This window comes from Bos grunniens, chromosome 14 (genome assembly GCF_055505025.1).
Source record: "Bos grunniens cultivar Pamir isolate PY7600 chromosome 14, Bosgru_T2T1.0, whole genome shotgun sequence".
NCBI classification, from domain to species: Eukaryota; Metazoa; Chordata; class Mammalia; order Artiodactyla; family Bovidae; genus Bos; species Bos grunniens.
The window spans coordinates 22,270,570-22,292,342 of NC_141178.1; the positions used below are offsets into that span (position 1 = coordinate 22,270,570).

At 36.1% G+C, this 21,773-nt stretch overlaps 1 protein-coding gene across 2 annotated transcripts in view; it reads right to left on the reverse strand.

The window, feature by feature from the left end:
- LRP12 (LDL receptor related protein 12) overlaps nucleotides 1–21,773 on the reverse strand; it is a 90,293-nt gene that overhangs the window by 57,033 nt on the left and 11,487 nt on the right. The window lies entirely within an intron of this gene.

The following is a 21,773-nucleotide window of genomic DNA, read 5'->3' on the forward strand; positions in this document are numbered from 1 at the left end:
AGAGTCCCTTGGACTGCAAGGAGATCCAACCAGTTCATTCTGAAGGAGATCAGCCCTGGGATTTCTTTGGAAGGAATGATGCTGAAGCTGAAACTCCAGTACTTTGGCCACCTCATGCGAAGAGTTGACTCATTGGAAAAGACTCGGATGCTGGGAGGGATTGGGGGCAAGAGGAGAAGGGGACGACAGAGGATGAGATGGCTGGATGGCATCATTGACTCGATGGACATGAGTCTGAGTGAACTCCGGGAGTTGGTGATGGACAGGGAGGCCTGGCGTGCTGCGATTCATGGGGTCACAAAGAGTCTGACATGACTGAGCGACTGATCTGATCTGATTGACCAAATTCCAAAGACAATTGGTCCCACTTATAATTCTTCTTACCAAGGTAAAATATGGTTCTGTAATGTCTGCAATACGAGAGAGAATCTTCTAAAAAGAGATACGTACTGTTTTAGGAAAAAAGACCACAGGGTGATGAATTTGAGCTCTGGAATCAGACTCTGTGGAATCAAACCTTAGTTTTACTATTTATTTTATTCATGAACCTTAATTACACAATTTCTCCTAAGATTTACTCACCTGCATAAACAGAATATTATCATTTAGAGAATGTCTTAATTTATGGTCTCTCCATCCTTGTTGCTTTGTATCTTTCTTCCTGTTTATTCTTATTCTTTTAAGAACTAAAGTTCTTAAAAAAAATAGCTAATAAATACTGCTAAGATGTGATAGATACATGTCAGACACACCTTAAGGACCTCACAAGGCTTCCCTCAACTTATCCTTAAAAAAAGCACTTCACTTTAAGGCAAGAAAACCAGCTTATAGCAAGTAATTGGATGGATTAAAAATTCAAATTCAAAGTCATTAAAAAGTTTGTGCTCCTTACTTAAAAAACAAAAAGAATGTGGACGTGAATATACCTACTTGCAAAAGAAACAGTACTTAATTTCTTAACTTTCAGAATTAAAACCCACCTGCCACAACTACTCCAATTTGTATGGAAGATCACTGGTTTAAAAGTTTATGAGTAGCAGTTACAAGTCACTTATATGATCAGCATCCTACAATCTTGTTTTCACTGTGCAGTGAGAAGAAGTATCAAACATGAAAATATGTACATACATATATATATATATACATCCAAAGCAAACATCATTTCTATTCTACCTAAAGAAAAATTTCAAAATTGTAAATAGGGCTTACCAAACTCTCCAAAGTATGAGCCTTCCCAACTACTCCAAAAGTTTCCTCTCTTATGATTCACTTTTCCACTCTATCTCTTCTTTCCAGAAATATTAGATTTCACTTAGAAAAGAGTCAGTTGTGTCTTTTGCCTTTGGACTTTAACATATTATTTTTTTAGGAAGGTATCTCCTGATTCCCTCATACTAGGTTAGGTCATTCTGTTAACAGGCTCCCATAGTACTGTCCGGAGAAGGCAATGGCACCCCACTCCAGTACTGTTGCCTGGAAAATCCCATGGACGGAGGAGCCTGGTAGGCTGCATTCCATGGGGTCTCGAAGAGCCAGACACAACTGAGCAACTTCACTTTCACTTTTCACTTTCATGCACTGGAGAAGGAAATGGCAACCCACTCCAGTGCTCTTGCCTGGAGAATCCCAGGGACAGGGGAGCTGGCGTCTATGGGGTTGCACAGTCAGACACGACTTAGCAGCAGCAGCATAGTACTGTCACTTTCTGAAAACTTATCACATTGTATTATCTGTGCAGTGTCTAACGCGTGACCTTAATCTAGGTGGGGGAAGGTGGGTGGGTGCTGGGACATAGCTGGGTTTGTTCTGTTTTGTAACCCAGTGACTAGCACAGAACCCAACACACAATAGGAGATACTTGGTCCAAATCTGATCAAATAAACGAATGAAGAGTAGGTTGATGATATATAAGTAAAAGGCATAGTCTTTGCCACCAGAGTTGATTATCTACTGAGAAAATAATTTAAAATATATGAAACAGAAGCAAACAATATAAAACCAAAATAAAATTAGCAAGCTTCTTACTCAGGTAGGAAGCTTTGGAGGCTTTTCTACTAAAAATGGGAATGGAAGATAGGAGTACCCACAATATTAGCCATATTAACCCAGTGCAATTACACAAAAAAAGACAATTACAGGCATAAGGACTGGGAAAGAAGAGGTAAAATGACATCTATCTGTATCTGATATGATTGTATATGTACTTGAAAAACCCAAGACAGTCAAGAGCAAAATTATAAAAAAATATGATAAATTAGTAAAGTAGGAAGATATAAAATAAGCATACAAAAATAAAACATCTTTATAGAAACAAGCAACAGCCAGTCAGAAGATAGATAAGATACAATTTTTAATAGCAACAAAGACAGATTTTTAAAACCTCAAACACAGAACTCCTGCTGCTGGTCCTGATGAAGCAATGGATAATGGACCAGCTTTCTCCAGGTAGAAAGCTAATGCAATACAAGAACTCTTTTTGTTTCCCAGAGATCTTTATTTCTCAGAGATCACAGTTTTATATTGCCTGCTGTCCCATGTCTGTAAAAGTTGGAAAGAAAATTACAAAAGTTCAGACATGAGACAATAGGTAGTTCTAACCAACAAAAAGAGACAGAAATCCAAAGTGGACTTACTAATACCATTTTGATAACTGTTTTCTAGTTTTTTCAATAATTTCTTTGTTCCTTTTTTCTTCTCTTACTTTCTTCTTTGTGATCTGATGATCTTCCATGGTGGTCTGATAAGTTTTCTTTTGTGTAGCTACCATAGGTTTTTGCTTTGTGGTTCTTTTGAGACTTAACTATCTTATAACAGTCTATTTTAAGCCGTTAACTTTCAATGCATACCAAAGCTCTACATTTTTACTCCCCCATTTTATATTTTTGATGTCACAATTTGTATCTATTCACCCTGAGGATTCATGATAAATTATTTTAGTCACAGTTACTTTTAATACTTTTGCTTTTAAACCTTCATACTGGAGTTATAAGTGATTTACTAATCACCAATACAACATTTGAGTATTCTGAATTTAACTATATATTTACCTTTACCAGTGAGATTTATACTATTATCTTTTCTTGTTCCTAATTAGCATCCTTTCATTTCAACTTGGAGAAGTTCCTTTTAACATTTCTTGTGAGGTGGTAGAGTGGTGAAGTCCTTCAGCTTTTGTTTCTCTAGAAAACTCTTTATCCCTCCTTTAATTCTGAAGAACAACTTTGCAAGGTAAACTATTCGTGGTTGGCAGTTGCTTTCTTTTTTCTTTCTTTCAGCACTCTGAATATAGCATGCTACTCCCTTTTGGCCTGCAAAGTTTCTGCTAATAGTCTTATGAGGATTTGCTTGCATGTAACAAGTTTTGTCTTGCTGCTTTTAAGATTCTCTTTCTCTTTTCACAATTTAATAATGTATATATCAGTCTGCTTGATGCTGTCCATAAGTCTCTTAAACTATCTTCACTCCTTTTCAAATTCGTTTTTTGTGTGTGTTATTCATAAAGGATGCAAAAAGCCAACCATGAGAATTTAAAAGAAGTAGTTGTTTCTAGTTAGGATGATTATTGTATTAGATGTTGTTCTCGTACCCAGATCAAATTTTTCTAAATTGTGCAAAGGGTATAGGAGAATTTGTTATGCCCTTGTAGAAGTGAATAACACTTGCCTCTGACATTTCTACTACCAATCTGTAAAGAAAATAAGGTTCTGGTAACACTGTTCTAACCAAATTCATATGGCTTGTAGATTTCTTTTCCCAGGTATTCTTATATTTTCTATGATCTTCCCTAAAGCCATTATCAGTAACTGCTGGTTTGCGGAACTCTCATCCTTCTTACCCCATTTTGGAAAATCAGAACTGCAGTTCTGTTTTCCAATCATCAGATCTTTCTTTCCTTCTCTCATTCCCTGTAAGTATTTTACCACCTGAGTCAGAACTCATTAAGTCATTTAGAGTCTCTGGATGAACTCCTATAATCTTTGTACCTGTGTCCTTCAAGAAGACTCTCACATACAATTACTCTTACCCTTTCAGTGTGAAGAGTAGTATATTTGACAGAGGGGACATAAACATCACCAGTATTACACCATCTGTCAAAGTAACAGACTTATATTCTGTTATTCTTTATTCTACAAAGAAATGTTTAAAAGGCTGCTTTGTTGTCCTTGGTATTTTTGCTGAACTCAATCTGTGTTTTCTCTTATATTACTAATAATAATGCTTTTACTTTTGGTTATTAAATATCCTTTTTATCTTGGGAACATGTTCTTAATTAGTCAAGTCATTGAGGAATCACTTAATTTCCTCAGTTTTTTCTACCATTCATTCCTTTTTGGGAGTTTGTGATTTCAATAACCAGAAATTTTTGAGATCTTAATAATCTCCCCAGACTTTCTTTCCAGATTTTCATGTTGTGGAGGCACTTTTTTTGGTCTAAATTACTTTAGAGTATTTAGGTCTTAAGCTCTGATTCTGCCTAATCTAATTTTTTTTAAATATTATTTATTTATGGCTGCCCTGGGCCTTCATTGCTGCCTGTGGGCTTTCTCTAGTGGTGAGTGGGGGGCTACTCTTTGTTCTGGTGTGTGGGCTTCTCACTACGGTGGCTTCTCTTACTGCAGAGCATGGGCTCCAGGATGTGTGGGCTCTAGGGCGCAGGCTCAGCAGTGGTGGTACATGGGCTTAGCTGCCTCATGGCATGCGAGAGCTTTCCAGACTAGGGGTTAAATCCATGTCCCCTGCACTGGCAGGTGGATTCATAACCATTGGACCACCAGGGAAGTCTCCCAATCTCATTTTTTTTAAAAAGTGATTTTAATAGTCATTTCTACCTGGTCAAATAAGGTGTAGAGAAAGTACACTGTTACAGACTGAAATGTGCCACTCAAAATTAGTATGCTGAAGCCCAAATGCCTAATGTGACTATATTTGGAGATATGGCCTTGAAGGGGATAATTAAGGTTAAAGGAAGTCACAAGAGTGGGGACCTAATCTGATAAGACTGTTTCTTTAAGAAGAGATATCAGATATCTCTTTATTTGTGCAAAGAGAACAGACCATGTGAGGACACAGTGAGATGGACACTGCAAGCCAGGAACAGGAACCTCATCAGAAACCAACCCTGACAGCACCTTGACCTTGGACTTCTAGAAAATAAATTTGTGTTGTTTAAGCTACCCAGTCTCTGGTATTTTGATAAGGCAGTCCAAGCAGACTAATAAACACACTTTTCCCAGGTCATGGCTAAACAAAGATGTTTGTGAATGCCTTAAAAGTGTATAAAAAATTCAGAACATTCTTTTGAAAACAGGCTCCATAGTGTGTAACGAATATCTATAATGAGATGTTTTGTGCAAAAAAAGGTTAAGAAATCCCTTGGAGACAGAGCTTATTTTCCTGCTTTATTTAATTACTGGTATTCTAAAACTATTATTTCTATAGCTTTTTAACTGTAGGCATTCATTATGGATTTAATAGACTTTTATGAACTGGCCTGAACCTACCTGCTACTTAAAATAATAATAATGATCATTTACAACATTATTTTTTATGGAAATAAACATTCTAATTTTCAAAGCACATTAAAAGACATTTGGGAATTCATTGTTTAGGCTTCCTATATTATGTTAGTAAGATTTTATGCTGGAAATATCTTCAAATAAGGGCATGATGAACTATTAGTCAAAGAACAACAAGTTACCTGTATTCAGAGGATGACTCATATCCCTGAAAGAACATCCAAGACAGTTATGAATCCCACTGCTGAGTACCTCAGTGACCATGTTCATGCAGATGGAAATAATCTTTATTGTAAAACAGCTTCAAACATTGATGTAAGAACTCACAAAACAAACTAGAAAGGGACTCAGTTAAAGATTATATGGGTTCAAAGGTTCCTACCTGTGACTTCTACCTGTGACTACTTTGTTTCACAAGAGTAAATATGAAGGTTTGAATGGATTCAGAAATCCACGAAAAACAAGAACCTGTATTTCCAATGAGATTTACTGACATATAGTTCACACAACATGTAATTCATCGTTTAAAGTGTACCATCCGTGGTTTTTAAAATTATATTCAAAAAGTTGTGCAGCCATCACTATCTCATACCTGAATGTTTCCATCAACCTCAAAGAAAATGCGTACCTATTAACAGTTATTTCTCTTTTTGTTTTCTTCCAGCCGCTTCATTAACTAATCTAGTTTTTGTCTCTATGGGGTTTTCCTATTCCAAACATTTCATATAAATGGAACCGTATAATATGTCATCTTATGTCTCTGGTTCCTTTCATCATGCATAACGTTTTCATGGGTAATCCATGTTGTGCCACAAATCAGTAGTTCATTCTTTTTTATGGCCCAATAGTATTCCATTATATGGATAAATCACATTGGGCTAATCCATTCATCAGCTGGTAGACATCTACTTTTTGTGAATTTTGCTATGGATATATATACAAGCTTGTGTGCAGAAATGTTTTCAATTCTCCTGAGTATATTCATAGAGTGGAATTGCTGGGTCTTTTTGAAAACTCTATGCTTATCTTTCTGAGCAAATGCTGAACTTTTTTCCAAATGGCTGTTCAATTTTACATTCCCAACAGCCATGTGTAACGGTCCCAATTTCCCCATATCCTCAACAATACTTTTTTATTGTCTTTTTATTACAGTTAATTCTGGTGGGTGTGAAGTGGTATCTCACTGTGGTTTCACTTACATTTCCCTAATGAGTAATGATGTTGAGGTTCTTTTCATGTGTTTATTGGGGATGTGAATATATTCTTTGGAAAAACATCTATTCAAATCCTTTGCCCATTTCTTAATTAGCTGAATTGTGTTTTTGTTTTTGTTGAGTTGTGAGAGTTTTTACATATTGTGCATATTAATCCCTTATCAGATATGTGATTCACAAATATTTTCTCCCATTCTGTAGTTTAATTTTCCACTTTCCTGATGTAAAGATGTTTTTTGATGTTGAAATAAGTGTTTGAAGTATAGGTATTTTCTGATTTTGAGACAATCCAATTAGTCTATTTTTGTTGTTGTTGCTAGTGTTCTAGAGTCCTATCCAAGAATCCATTTTGTAATTCAAGATCACATAGATTTACTTCTGTTTATTTCTAAGCATGTCACAGTTTTAGCACTTATATTTGGTCTCTGGTATATTTTGAGTTAACTGTTGTGTACAGTGTAAAAAAAGGGTCACATTCGTTCTTTTGCATGTGGATAACCATTATCTCACAACTGGATGAAAATATTATTTTTCCCCAGTGAACTATCCTGGCATTTGTGTTAAATGTCAGTTGGCTATAAATTATTTACTGCTGGATTTTCAATTCTGTACCATTGATCTAAAATATCTAAAATATATATCCTTATGCTAGTACCACACACTTTTCATTACTGTAGCTTGACACTGTATTGATACTGTAGCTTCTGAAATTGGGAAGTATGAGTATTCCAATTTTGTTCTTTTTTGAGATTATTTTGGCTATTCTGAATCACTTGAATATCTAAATCAATTTATCAATAATTTAATTAATTTATTTGGCCATGTCATACAGTTTGTAGAATCTTAGTTCCCCAACCAGGGATTGAACCCAGCCCTCAGCAATGAAAGTGCAGAGTCCAAACCACTGGACCAACAGACAATTTCCTCTAAATGAATTTTAAAATCAGCTTGTCAATTCTGTAAAGACAGTTGAAATTTTAACATAGATTGTGTTGAATCTGTAGATCAACTTGGGGAGTATAAAGAATACTAATTCCTAACAAGATTAATTCTTCAGATACATAAATATGATGGACGTCTTTCCATGTACTTGTTGTTCAATCACTCAGTCGCATCCAATTCTTTGTGACCCCATGGACTGCAACACGCCAGGCTTCCCAGTCCTTCATCATCCCCTGGAGTTTGCTCAAACTCAAGTCATTGAGTCGGGGATGCCAGGCAACCATCTCATCCTCTGTCATCCCCTTCTCCTCCTGTCTTCAATCTTTCTCAGCAAAAGGGTCATTTCCAATGAGTTGGCTCTTCACATCAGGTGGTTTTGGAGCTTCAGCTTCAGCATCAGTCCTTCCAGTGAATACTCAGGATTGATTTCCTTTAGGATGGACTGGTTGGATCTCCTTGCAGTCCAAGGGGCTCTCAAGAGTCTTCTTCAATACCATAGTTCAAAAGCATCAATTCTTGGGCACTCAACCTTCTTTATGGTTCAACTCTCACATCCATACTTGACTACTGGAAAAACCATACCTTTGACTATACGGACCTTGGTCAGCAAACTGATGTTTCTGCTTTTTAGTATGCTGTCTAGGTTTGTCATTTCATCCAAGGAGCAAGCATCTTTTAATTTCACAGCTACAGTCACTGTCCACATGATTTTGGAGCCCAAGAAAATAAAGTCTGTCAGTGTTCCCATCGTTTCCCCATCTATTTGCCATGAAGTGATGGGACCAGATGCCATGACCTTCATCTTTTGAATGTTGAATTGGAAGCCAGCTTTTTCACTCTCCTCTTTAATTTTCATCAAAAGGCTCTTTAGTTCCTCTTTGCTTTCTGCCATAAGGGTGGTGTCATCTGCATATCTGAGGTTATTGATATTTTTCCCAGTAATCTTGGTTCCAGCTTGTGCTTTATCCAGCCCAGCATTTCACAGATGAACTCTGTATATAAGTTAAATAAGCAGGGTGACAATATACAGCCTTTACATACTGTTTTCCCCATTTTGAACCAGTCCATTGTTCCATGTCCACTTCTAACTGTTGCTTCTTGATCTGCATACAGATTTCTCAGGAGGCAGGTAAGGTGGTGTGGCATTCCCATCTCTTTAAGAATTTTCCAGTTTGCTGTGATCCACACAGTCAAAGGCTTTACATTGTCAGTGAAGCAGAAGTAGATATTCTTCTGGAATTCTCTTGCTTTTTCTATGATCCAAAGTATGTTGGCACTTTGATCTCTGGCTCCTCTGCCTTTTCTAAACCCAGCTTGAACATCTGGCTGTTCTTGGTTCACGTACTGTTGAAGCCTAGCTTAGAGAATTTTGAGCATTACTTTGCTAGCATGTGAAATGAGTCCAATTATGCAGTAGTTTGAACATTCTCTGGCATTCCCCTTCCTTGGGACTGGAATGAAAAGTGACCTTTTCCATTTACTAGATATTCTTTAATTTTTCCCACAATATTTGGTAGTTTCTGGGTATTAGTTTTACATTTTGTTACATTTATTCTGAAGTATTTTATTCTTCTTCATGCTATTGCTAATCAAATTTTCTTAAGTTGATTTTCAATTGTTCATTGCTAGTGTGTAAGAATCATTTTTCTTATATTCTGCAATCTTGCTGAATTTATTAGCTCTCATGGGCATTTATGAATTCCTTAGGATTTTTATACACAAGTATGTCATATCTATAGACAGAGATAGCTTTACTTCTTCCCTTCTAATTAAGATGCCTTTTTCCCTTGCCTATTTCTCCTGCCTAGAACCTCCAATATGACGATGAACAGAAGTAGTGAGAGCAGATGAACATCTTTGTCTTGCTCCTGGTCTTAGAGAGAATATTTCAGTCTTTTACTGTTAAGTATGATGTTAGCTGTGGGTTTTTCATAAATGCTGTTTTTCAGGCTGAGGAAGTTCCTTTTCATTTCTAATTTTTCTTAGTATTTTTATTATAAAATGGTATGGTTAGTGTCAATTGCTTGTGTCTACTGAGATGACTCTGTGATTTTTGTCCTTTATTCTATCAACATGGTATATCACATGGATCGTCCTATGTTGAACCTCACATTCCTGGGAAGAATTCATTTGGTAACAGTTTACAATCCTATTTATACATTGCTGGATTTGGTTCACGAGCACTTTGTTAAGAAGACTTTTGCATCTACATAAGTAAGGAAAGTTGGTCTGTAGTTTCCTTTTTCTGGTATCAAGGAAGTACTGGCCTCAAAGAATGACTTGGGATGAGTTTTTAAAGGATATATATACATTCACATACACACTGTGTGCTGCTACTTATGTATTTTACTCGCATTTAAGGAAACAAGTATATTGCTTTTGCTTCTAATTTTTCTTCTTGGTTTACTAAACTTCATATTTTATTACTGAACTATGTAGTTTGTTGATTACATTATAATGCTTCTGCAAAGTGCCTAGTGGTTTGTTTTACTCAAATGATGTATCAAGCACAGTACCCAGACAGATAAATCCAGTACATGGTCACCTTAGTACAGGAGTAAAGTGCAACAAATAAAGGTGTTTTTTCTTTCTTTCTTCCTGATTTTCCAACAGGAAAAATCTTTTGCAATGTGGGGATGGCCTATGAATGGAGTTGGGAAGGGACAAATATAAAATAAAATATTGATAAAAATGTTGGATTTTTGATGTCAACTCTATTTTAATAGTTGATGAAGTTGAAGTATAGACAGAAGGGAAAGGCAGTTATATTTTTAAAAGCAACTTTGTTGAGCATAATTTACACATAAAAGATTCACTAATTCCAAAGTATATAGTTCAATGAGTTCTAACAAGCATATATGGTACTGCAATCACTACCACGATCAATGGATCACATCTCCATTACCCTAATAGGCTCTCTGGTGAATCCCTTTTCTACACTCTACACCCAGACAATGTATGGTCACAGGCATTTAGAAGGTCATCATTTCTAAGTATTAGGCATTGCACTGAACCCAATACACTATGTAACCTTCCTCCTAAAACTTTAAGGATACTGTTATCCCCATATTAAGGATGAGGAAACTGACTCAGCTCAGGTAAACTGTGCAAGTTTCTTTAAACCAGTAGATGGTAGAGACTCACAGCCAGGACTACATTAATTCCAATGTTAAAAATAGAGTTTTAATTAAAAAATACTGAATTTTATTGACTTCCCTTGAAGAAAAAATTGTAACTGTCTACAAGTATTCATGCATACAAATCTACTGACCTTGTTTCCTTCAGTAGAAGTATGCATTTTTTTTTTTTTTTTAAGATACCCAACAACCCCATTACTTTCTATTGCCATCTGGCATTGATTCTACACCGTCTAAGTTAACTTGTGTTACTTTCTTGGTCTTTGTCAACACTTGAAATTGTGACCTCTGGTGCATTTTGTGAGTCCAAGTTATATGCCGAGAAAAATGTATGTTAAGATACAAAGAAAACCTACTAACAGTGATTACTTTACTCCCTTAACCGCAGCCCCAAAGTAGAAAGAAGGGGGGACAGAGATAATTGGCTTTCATTCTTGATACATTTCTATAATGTTTGACTTATTAAAGCATATATTACTTTTGTATTTTAACTCATGTGTATTGATACTATGAACTAAAATGTTACCTTCTGAAAAAAATTAATACAACATAAAATTCTACAGTTATGGTTTCAAGTTTTTTCTTCATAAAAATAATTAAAAACAATTACAGATGGTATCTTTTTTCTTAATATTATTGACAAAACAGTACAAGAACTACCTGAAATATATTCATTGTTCTCTTCCATAGCAACAGGTCACTTTGAAAAATGTTCTTATATATGAGATTCAGTAATTAGAAGATGGATATGTGCCTGCAACTTTTCTTATTCTTGCTGATGTCACTAACAGCACTATGGCATTTATGCACAGACTAAAGCACACAAATAGAAACAGCGTTGCTTCTGCAATGATAACAAAGATAAATGATTCTTAATGTATTTGTATCAGACTGCAGGAAAAGAGCCTTTTAAAGGAAAATTATACAGGAAGCAGAATTTTAAAACCAGTAACCATCTAAATTTTTAAAGTATACTTTTAACAACATTTAAAAGAAATCACTAAATTGTTAAAATCATTGGGGATACTATTTGTAGACTTAGGTTTTTCTTGACATTCACCAGTTGTTTTTTTGTTTTTCCACATCAAATGACCACACTGTTCTTTTTCCTATCTTTATTATTTATGAGGGACCTCCCTGGTGGCTCAGTGGTAAAGAATCCGCCTGCCAATGCAGGAGACATGGGTTCAATCCCTGGGTCAGGAAGATCCCCTGGAGAAGGAAATGGCAACCTACTCCAGTATTCCTGTCTGGGAAATCTCGCGGACACAGGAGCCTAGTGGGCTACAACCATAGGGTCGCAGAGTCAGACATGATTTGGCAACTAAAGAACAATTATCTATGAAGGATGAGATGGCAGGTTATTTGTTTCTCCTAGCAATGTCTAAAGCCAGAGAACATTTCACTGGGAGGGAAGATTGTTCTCAAGTTTATGAGAGGCTCTATCATGGGATCCAAAGAACCCAAAGGAACAGTTAGCCTAAAAGCAGATAGTGGATCCTGCAATCTCATTAGCCCCATTTCTTTCCTTCCCCTTAAGATCCTGCTCGCTGGTTCATTTGTTTCCTCTTGATTTATTCTCATCCATAAAAGAAAAACTTTTTTTGCCAGTACATCTTCTTGTTTCTTCTTTCCTATCCTGGTCTTTACTTTCTCAGTCAAAAACTCTTTGAAACAGTCTACTTTAATGGAGCTTCCATACCCATCATTTGCTCCTGAACCTGCTAGTTTTTACCCTCAGTGCATGTCTGAAACTCATGTGGCAAAGATTACGAAAGATCTACGTTTTGTAACTAAACACAATCCTCAAAAACATCAGCACTGGACCCAGTTTCCTGATATTGGAGAAAATCATGTAATCACAAGGAATTATGTCACAATATAGTCATGGTTTCATCTTAATTGGATATTTATTACTGGAGTATAACTTTATAAAAAAGCTTCATTGAGCTCTATCTCTAATTCGCTCAAAAACTACATTAGTCCTTTATTCTCTCTGAGCCTTCAAACAACTTCCTTGACCAATAAATACTCTTAGTAAATTATCTCCCTAATCCCTCAGAGATCTTTTGACATAGTATCCTTTCCTTTTCTAGAAACTCTTCAGCATGTATGTTTAAAGGTTTGAGTCCTCCACACTGCTCTCTCTCAAAATTTTACCCATAATAAGAATCATTTTCTTGAGGTGCAAATTCTTGACACCAACCTCCCCCAACATTCACTGGACACTTACTGTCAGTCACTGCGGTTGTTGCTTTTCATATACTATTACTGATCTTTACAGCATCAGTGTAAAATAGATACTATGCCATGTTACATGCAGAGAAATTTAGATTCAAAAGAGGTTAAAAGACTTGCTCAAAGCCACACAACTGGTTAGTAGCACTGCCAGGATTTAGGCAGATTTGTCTAGCTCAAAGGCCTTACTCTTAAAATAAAAACAGCAGCAACTAATGAGTTTGGAATACGTGCCAGATGATGGTCTAAGCAATTTCCATGCTTCAGCACATTTAATCTTCATAACCACCCTATGAAGGAGCTGCTGTTATTATTTTCACCCTAAAAGTTGTCTTTTAACTTCCCACTAAACAAGAATTCAGTACTACCTTAATATTACCTAGCTATCTCAAATTCACTATGTCTGAGATGGAACTCTTTTTTATCTGCCTTCAATCTTCTTCTCTGGTATTCCTTACCTAGGTGAATGACAACATCTCCCACTGTCCAGAGAAACCTGGATTTCTTCTTCACCAAATCTTTCTTTCCCTTTGCACTATATAGTCAGTTCTCATGATTCCTTCCTTTCTGTCACTGATACTTCTTTCTAGTTTCACTGCATTAAACCTAAGCTCCACAAGAACAGAAGTGCAGGATAATGCCTGGCTCACAGCAGACATTTGATAAATATTTGCTGAATGTATGAATAAATGAATTAGCTTGCAAGCTTTGTACTTCCGGTCTTGCAGCCTCTGATCCATTCTTCATAGTGCTACTAGAGATCTTTGGAAAAGGCATATCTAACATGAATCTTCAGCTTATAAATCTGTAACTGGTTCAACTCCTTGTATGTATTAAGCAGCCTCTGAGGCCCACTATCATCTGGCTTTTCTGTATCTCTTCACCCTTAACTTTTAATACTCTTGGTCTGCTTTTACTTCATACATATAAATTCTGGTTTCGACACAGCTTATATACAGTTTTGGAAACTGATAGTTTTGAACATGATGCAGTCTCTGCCCAACAGTCCAGCACACTGCCACCAGCACATATCAACAGTTTCACTGAAGATTCATATCAGATATGCCTTTTCCAAAGGTATTATAGACTCCTTCAACTCCATTCTGCAAACAGAACTCCATCCATCCCAGGCGAGTTAGGAGTCCTTCTTGATGTTTTCACAGGATATCTTGATATTGAACTATGAGCACATCTTACACCCAAAATTTTGAGTGTCCTGAGGCGAAGAAAGTCTTATCCCTCCTTTCTTTCTTCTTTTTCTTTCTTTTTCACTCTTTCTCCCTGCTTCCTATTTCCCAAAACCTATCTCTTAGTTTCTGACAGAGTGAAATTTCAGTAGCTATTCATCTAAAGAATCAAAATTCCAGATTTTGAAATTAAGCATGGAACACCCCTTGTACAAATAGCCATTTGGTTTTCATGTTGTAGTTTGCTCAGAGAGTAAGAGTAAAGAAGGAAAAGGACAAAGAAATATAGCGGAAGACAGGCTTTTTTTTTTTCATTGTGAATGAAGTTAGAAAGAGATGAAAGGAAAGAGAGATTTTGGATGTAACTGTCCACTTGGACAACAGGCTTTAGAAAGCTATTTCTTATAACTGTACTTCAAAATGGAAAATATTAGCAAATGACTACTCAAAGCTCTTGAGCAGCTTCTGTCTTCAGATTGTAGAGGGTATTAGCATTAGCAAATTGCAGGTCGGCAAGAGAGGACATCAAGTCAAAAGCATGATGCTTTTACCATTTTTGATCTCCAATGACTCCTGAGTTCTTAACAGCTTAGAGACCATCAATCTAATAGATATATTTAAAGAATTCTCTTTTTTCCTCTGAGCAAGTGTCTAGCTTCTCACCCACATCTACCAGAGCTCATCTCATAACTTATCTATTCTTTCACAGAATCTTAAAATAGTAACTTGCAGTTTATCCTGTCAACTAGGCATTTTCCCATAGACGTATCCTATATGAATTGGAAGATTATTCTTTTTACGTATCTTTAAACAATTATGCAATGTAAATATATCTATTCTTGTTCCTTGGTTACTGATGTCTATAGATATAATGGAATAGGAGAAAATCAAGTTGCACTTATATTGATAAGGATTCCAAGAGATGAGGGAATTTAGAAAAAGACAGGTCAGTAGTCGTTAAAAGCAACCCAGAAGACCATATACTAAAATCTATTATAGAAAGTATATTATAGAATGATGATATGGTAGAAAGTATATGAGTCTTGATATGAAAGAGTCTTGAGTTTGAGTTTCTTTTGGTACTTCCTTTCTTCTTTTTGGGAAGTATGTTGAAATATATTCCATATATCATTTCACTTCTACTGTGAAGAAGGCTGAGTGCCGAAGAATTGATGCTTTTGAACTGTGGTGTTGCAGAAGACTCTTGAGAGTCCCTTGGACTGCAAGGAGATCCAACCAGTCCATTCTGAAGGAGATGAGCCCTAGGATTTCTTTGGAAGGAATGATGCTAAAGCTGAAACTCCAGTACTCTGGCCACCTCATGCGAAGAGTTGACTCATTGGAAAAGACTCTGATGCTGGGAGGAATTGGGGGCAGGAGGAGAAGGGGACGATAGAGGATGAGATGGCTGGATGGCATCGCTGACTCGATGGACGTGAGTCTCAGTGAACTCTGGGAGTTGGTGATGGACAGGGAGGCCTGGCGTGCTGCGATTCATGGGGTTGCAAAGAGTCGGACACGACTGAGCGACTGATCTGATCTGATACATCAATATGCATTTCTAAAAATATAAACAGTCTCTTACCAACTACCATGCTCTTATTTTAACAAAATTAATAATAATTCTTGTTATCACTGAATACAGCCAGGTCATAATCCGGTTTCCCTGGCTGTCTCATTAATGTATTCTTACTGCTGGCTTATTTCGAGCAGGATCCAAACATCTCCACATTTCATTTGTGAGTGTGTTTCAGTCTCTTAACCCACAGTGATACTCCCTTACTTTCCATGCCACTGACTTGTTACAGAAACCGGATCAGTTGTCCTGCTACAGGCTCATATTCTGTGGTGTCACTTCCTTTTGGTGTCACTTAACTTTGTTCATCTACCTCAAGCGCCAGACAACTTTTTCTGTAAGGAAGGCGAGATAAGTATTTTTAGGCTCTGTGGCCATACAGTCTTTGTCACAACTACTCAACTCTGTCACTACAGCAGGAAAGGAGCCGAAGACAAGACTTAAACGCATCAGAGTGGCTGTATTTCAATACAACATTATGAAAAAAACAAAAACAAAAAACATGCAGTGGGCTGGATTTGGCTCAAAGGCCATAATTTGCTAACCCCTGCTGCAGAAGCCTGATTTCACGCAGGTTCAACATTTTTGGCTGGAATTCTCCTTCAGAGAGGGTGCTATTTGCTCACACTGTCTGCCTACAGACTTCTCATCAGTCTGAGATTAATCAACAGGTCCAGGTAGGGCAGCCTGATGCTTCCACTGTAACGTTCCCACATGACATTTGTCTAATAGTTGCATTTACTGATGATCACAGCCTGAATATATTATTTCATTAGGGTGGAAAAATGATTTTCTAATCCTGCCATTCTTTACACATTCATTAGCTCAATTTTTATAAAGAACTTTCCCTCAACGAATGCTATTCGCTTACCCTGAAACTGTTCATACAGAAAAAAAGGGAGGACAAACGCTTAATTCTTTGCTTATAATTGCTTATTTTCAGAGTATGGAGTTAACGCCCTATTTATTACCTCTGGTATCTGGTAACTTGTACTGTTGTGTGTCTTATTACGAGTCTGTTGTTATGAACCAAGGAGTTTTCTATATTCAATCAGCTGTCTTTATTACTCTTTTTGATACTTAAGTTCGCTCATCTTTGGTCAATGGAGTGTCTTTACATTGGTCCCTGTGTCCTTTTAGCATGAACCACTAACTAGTCTTTGAGAGTTTTCTTGCTTTTTTGATATACAGAACGTCCCAGGCTCATCTCTTGGCATTTTCTGCCCCAGAATGAAATCAGCCACTCTTCCATAATCCCTGGATCCTTTCAGTTAGGAATTATTTACCATGATAGAATTCTAGTCGTGGTCCAATGCTACTCTGCTGGCATTACAACGTTTCACTGATAATAAAAAAATATAATCTTGAATTCATGGGCAGAAGCTTAAAGTAGTATACTTCTTCTGGGAAAACAAACCCTATCTCTAATTGGTTGACTTTAAGAAATTATTTAATTCCTCTATGGCTGAGTTTTCTATAAAATAGAGTTTAAATTGGGTCCATCTTACAGTATTAGTATAAAGATTAAATAATTTTACATCTATGGCATTAAAAGCCATGGTTCAGTCAGTCAGTTCAGTTCTCAGTCGTGTCCAATTCTTTGCGACCCCGTGGACTGCAGGACGCCAGGCCTCCCTGTCCATCACCAACTCCCAGAGTTTACTCAAACTCATGCCCATAGAGCCAGTGATGCCATCCAACCATCTCATCCTCTGTCGTCCCCTTCTCCTCCTGCCTTCGATCTTTCCCAGCATCAGGGTCTTTTCAATGAGTCAGCTCTTCGCATCAGGGGGCCAAAGTATTGGAGTTTCAGCTTTAACATCAGTCCTTCCAATGAATATTCAGGACTGATTTCCTTTAGGATGGACTGGTTGGATCTCCTTGCAGTCCAAGGGTCTCTCAAGAGTCTTCTCCAACAGCACAGTTCAAAAGCATCAATTCTTCAGTGCTCAGCCATGGTTCAGCCATGGTTAGCATATGGTAAAAACTCAGTAACAATCAGGTACTATTTTTAATGAGAACTTTGAAAATACTACAACCTTTGACCCAATAATTCTACTTTTATGGCTTAACCATTAAGAAAATAATTTAAAAATTAAGATAAATTTAAAGCATGTCAATTACAGTATTTATAAATGTGAACAAAACTGTAAACAATCTAACATTCAACATTAGGGAAATAGTCTATGAAGAAAAAGTGACATGGAAAAGCCCATGATATATGTCAAGTAATACCAATAAACTCATCAGCCAAAGATACCATTTCTGCCAGTCAAGTATGAATGCTGATTTCCTTGCACCCTAAACACATTTTGATTTTTATGTCTTGAACATTTGAACACTTATGTATTGAACATTTTGAACACTTAACAGAACACTCTGAATTTTACATATTTACTAAATTAGCATGTGGTATTTATTTATACTTCTCCGTGAAGTTAATTTTTGTTTCTAATTTTAATAGCCATCCAATTACTATTTCTATAAATTATCTCTTGTCCATCTACTGAGGAAGAAATAAAATTAATATTGTATATAGAAAGTATTTGCATAAGTTATTTAATATGCTCACAACAAACCTTGAGGGTATAGGCATAAAATCCAATAATTCAACATCTTGCCATTTAGTGATCTCAATTAATAGCAAACTTAAATTAATTCAGAAAACACTAATGATCTGGCATCTGTGGCTCATCTATAAGCATCACAAACAGATGAGTTCTAGTAATAAATTTAAAAAAGCAAATATATCAGGAATTAATCGGTTTGTATAGAAACTGCATTGAATTTAGGGAAGTCTCAGAGTAGAACTCCAAAGCAGCAGCATAGTGTAAAGGTTAAGAGCACCAACTCTTGAGCTATACTACCTGGGTTCAAATCCAAGCTCTTCTACTTATTAATTATGTGATCTTGCTGAAATAGTTCTCTGTGTCTCTGGTTCCTTATATGTGAAATGCAAAAAATAATAGCATCTAAGCTGACAGGGTTGTTATGAGAAGTGAGTGACTGTATGTGCATACATATACAAACACAGTGATTAGAATATTGCCTGGTATGCAGTAACTGCTATATGTTTGCTATTGTTACAAATATATACCGAGTTTATAAATCTTTCCCTCCTTGTCTCCTACTAGTTCATATAGCAGAGCTTGCTATTCAAATATTGTATTGTTTTGTGACTTTTTCAACATACTCCTACTTTAACTAGCTATGTACAATTTAGTTAATCAAGATACAATTCTTTTTAAAATACTTCTGATGACATGCCAGACACAATATCTAAAAGAAAACTCTAATTTTCAGAAAGAAGAACAAAGCTGGAGGCATCACATTCCCTGATTTCAAACTATATTACAAAGATATATTAATTAAAACAGACACATGGATCAATGGAATGAAATAGAGCCCAGAAATAAACCCATGCATGTACAATCAATTAATTTGCAACAAAAGAGCCAATAATATACAATGGGAAAAGGACAGTCTCTTCAATCAAGGTGTTGGGAAAACTGAACAGCCACATGCAAAAAAATAAAAATGGACCTCTATCCTTACACTATATGCAAAAATTAATTCAAAATGAATTAAAGATTTGAAGATAAGACCTGAAACCATAAAACTTCTGGAAGAAAATACAGGCACTAAGCTCCTTGACACATCTTGGTGACAATTTTTTTAATCTTGCACCAAAGGAAAAGTAACAAAAGCAAAAATAAAGAAGTAGGACTATATCAAATTAAAAGCTTCTGCACAGCAAAGGAAATCATCAATAAAATGAAAAAGGAACCTACTGAATGGGAGAAAATATTTGCAAATACATATTTGATATGCTAAGTCACTTCAGTCATTTCCGACTCTGTGCGACTCCATAGACGGCAGCCCACCAGGATCCCCCGTCCCTGGGATTCTCCAGGCAAGAACTCTGGAGTGGGCTGCCATTTCCTTCTCCAATGCATGAAAGTGAAAAGTGAAAGTGAAGTCGCTCAGTTGTGTTCGACTCTTAGCGACCCCATGGATTGCAGCCTAATAGGCTCCTCCGTCCATGGGATTTTTCAAGCAAGAGTTCTGGAGTGGGGTGCCATTGCCTTCTCTGACATATTTGATAAGGTGCCAATATCCAAAATATATAAAAAGCTCAAACAACTCAACAACAACAACAACAAAAACTCCAAACACTCAGATTACAAAATGGGCAGAGAATTTGAGTATATATTTTATACAGATGGCCAAGAGGTACATGACAAGATACTTAACCTCATTAATCATCAGAGAAATGCAAATAAAAAACCACATTGAGATACACCGCATACCCATCAGCATTATTATTATCAAAAAGACTAGAAATAACACATGTAGGTGAGAAAGTGGAGAAAGAAATCTCTAGTGTGGTGTTGGTAGAAATGTAATTTAGTGCACACTATGGAAAACAGTATGGAGGTTCCTCAAAAAGTTAAAATTAGAACTACCATATGATCTACTCAATTCCATTTCTGGGCATTTATCTGAAAAAAGTGAAAACACTAACTCTAAAATATATATGAACTACTTACTATGTTCACTGCAGTATCTACAATATTCAAGCTATGGAAACATCTAAATATCTATCAATAAATAAATGGATAAAGAAATTGTGATATATATGACAGAATATTATTCAGCAAGAAAAAATGAAATATTGCCTTTAATGAAACATGGGCGGCATTATGTTAAGTGAAAGAGGTCAGACAAAGACAAATACCATATGATATCTCTCGTAAGTAGAATCTAGATACATGTGTGTGTGTGTGCATGTGTGTATTTCCAAGCTCACAGATATCAAGAATAAAACCATCAATATAGACCATATCACAACACTATAGAAGTCTTTAATCTCCTGCAACAGTGCTTTTCAAACCTGAATATAAAAGAAATTACCTGGGGATCTTGTTAAAATGGAGAGTCTAATTCAGTATCTAGGGCAGGGCCTGAGATTCTGCATTTATAACAAGCCTCTTAGATGGTACCAATGCAGCTGGTTCAAGAACAATGCTATTGGGGGTCATGAACAAGCTTTAAGGAGTTCTGGAATCACATAATATCACATACGACATTTTCTATGAATGTGCATATGTGGATTAGTTTCTAAGAAAAGGACCTACATACAGTTCTTACCATCTTCTCAGGAGCAGGGGTGCAAGCAGGAGAAGGGGAAAGGTAGACAGTAGAAAGTCTCTACCTTTTGTGGGAGAGTGGAAAAGACAAAAATCAGTTTCACAGCTAACTGAAAAAAAAACCATCACATTGTAAACAGGAAAGATGATTTGTAAAGGCAACTATTTTACATATGTATGACCAGACAAGTATAACTTTTAAGACTAAGCTGAGGAATTAGACATTTCTATATTATAAACAACTATACTGTAGAAAGTTACAAGTGAGAAGACTAAATTGAAGAATCTTTAAATTCTAGAATAAAAAGACAAAGATAAAAAACTAAAGGACAAAAAAGAAAGCCAGGACACACATAGAAAATATTTTTGAGAGCACATTACTTGTAACTTTAAGGCAAATATGGAAATAAAGTTGAAATTATAATATTCTAGGAAAATATGACCTAGTATTTTTAACAAAATTGACTCAAAGAGGTAGAAACTGAAAAAATATATTCTCCAGAAGTACCATGCCCTTATAGTTGCAGAGTACAGTTCTAAAAAGAATTTATAAAAAAAATAACTTCTATTATTTAAAATTCTGTTGTAGCTAGCCCCCTACTTAGGTCAGGGAAACAAAAGAATAATTTTTTTAAAAAAGTAAACAAAATAAATAAAAAGTGGGAATAAATTATGTATCTTATTTTGAATTCTCTGTAACACACCCACATACTTCAATCAAGTCAAGCACTCAGTTCCTTGTTGTAACGTAGTGGGAAAAGTAATGTGGAGCTGAATCCACTTCAGACTGAATTTATGCAATTTTACCTACAT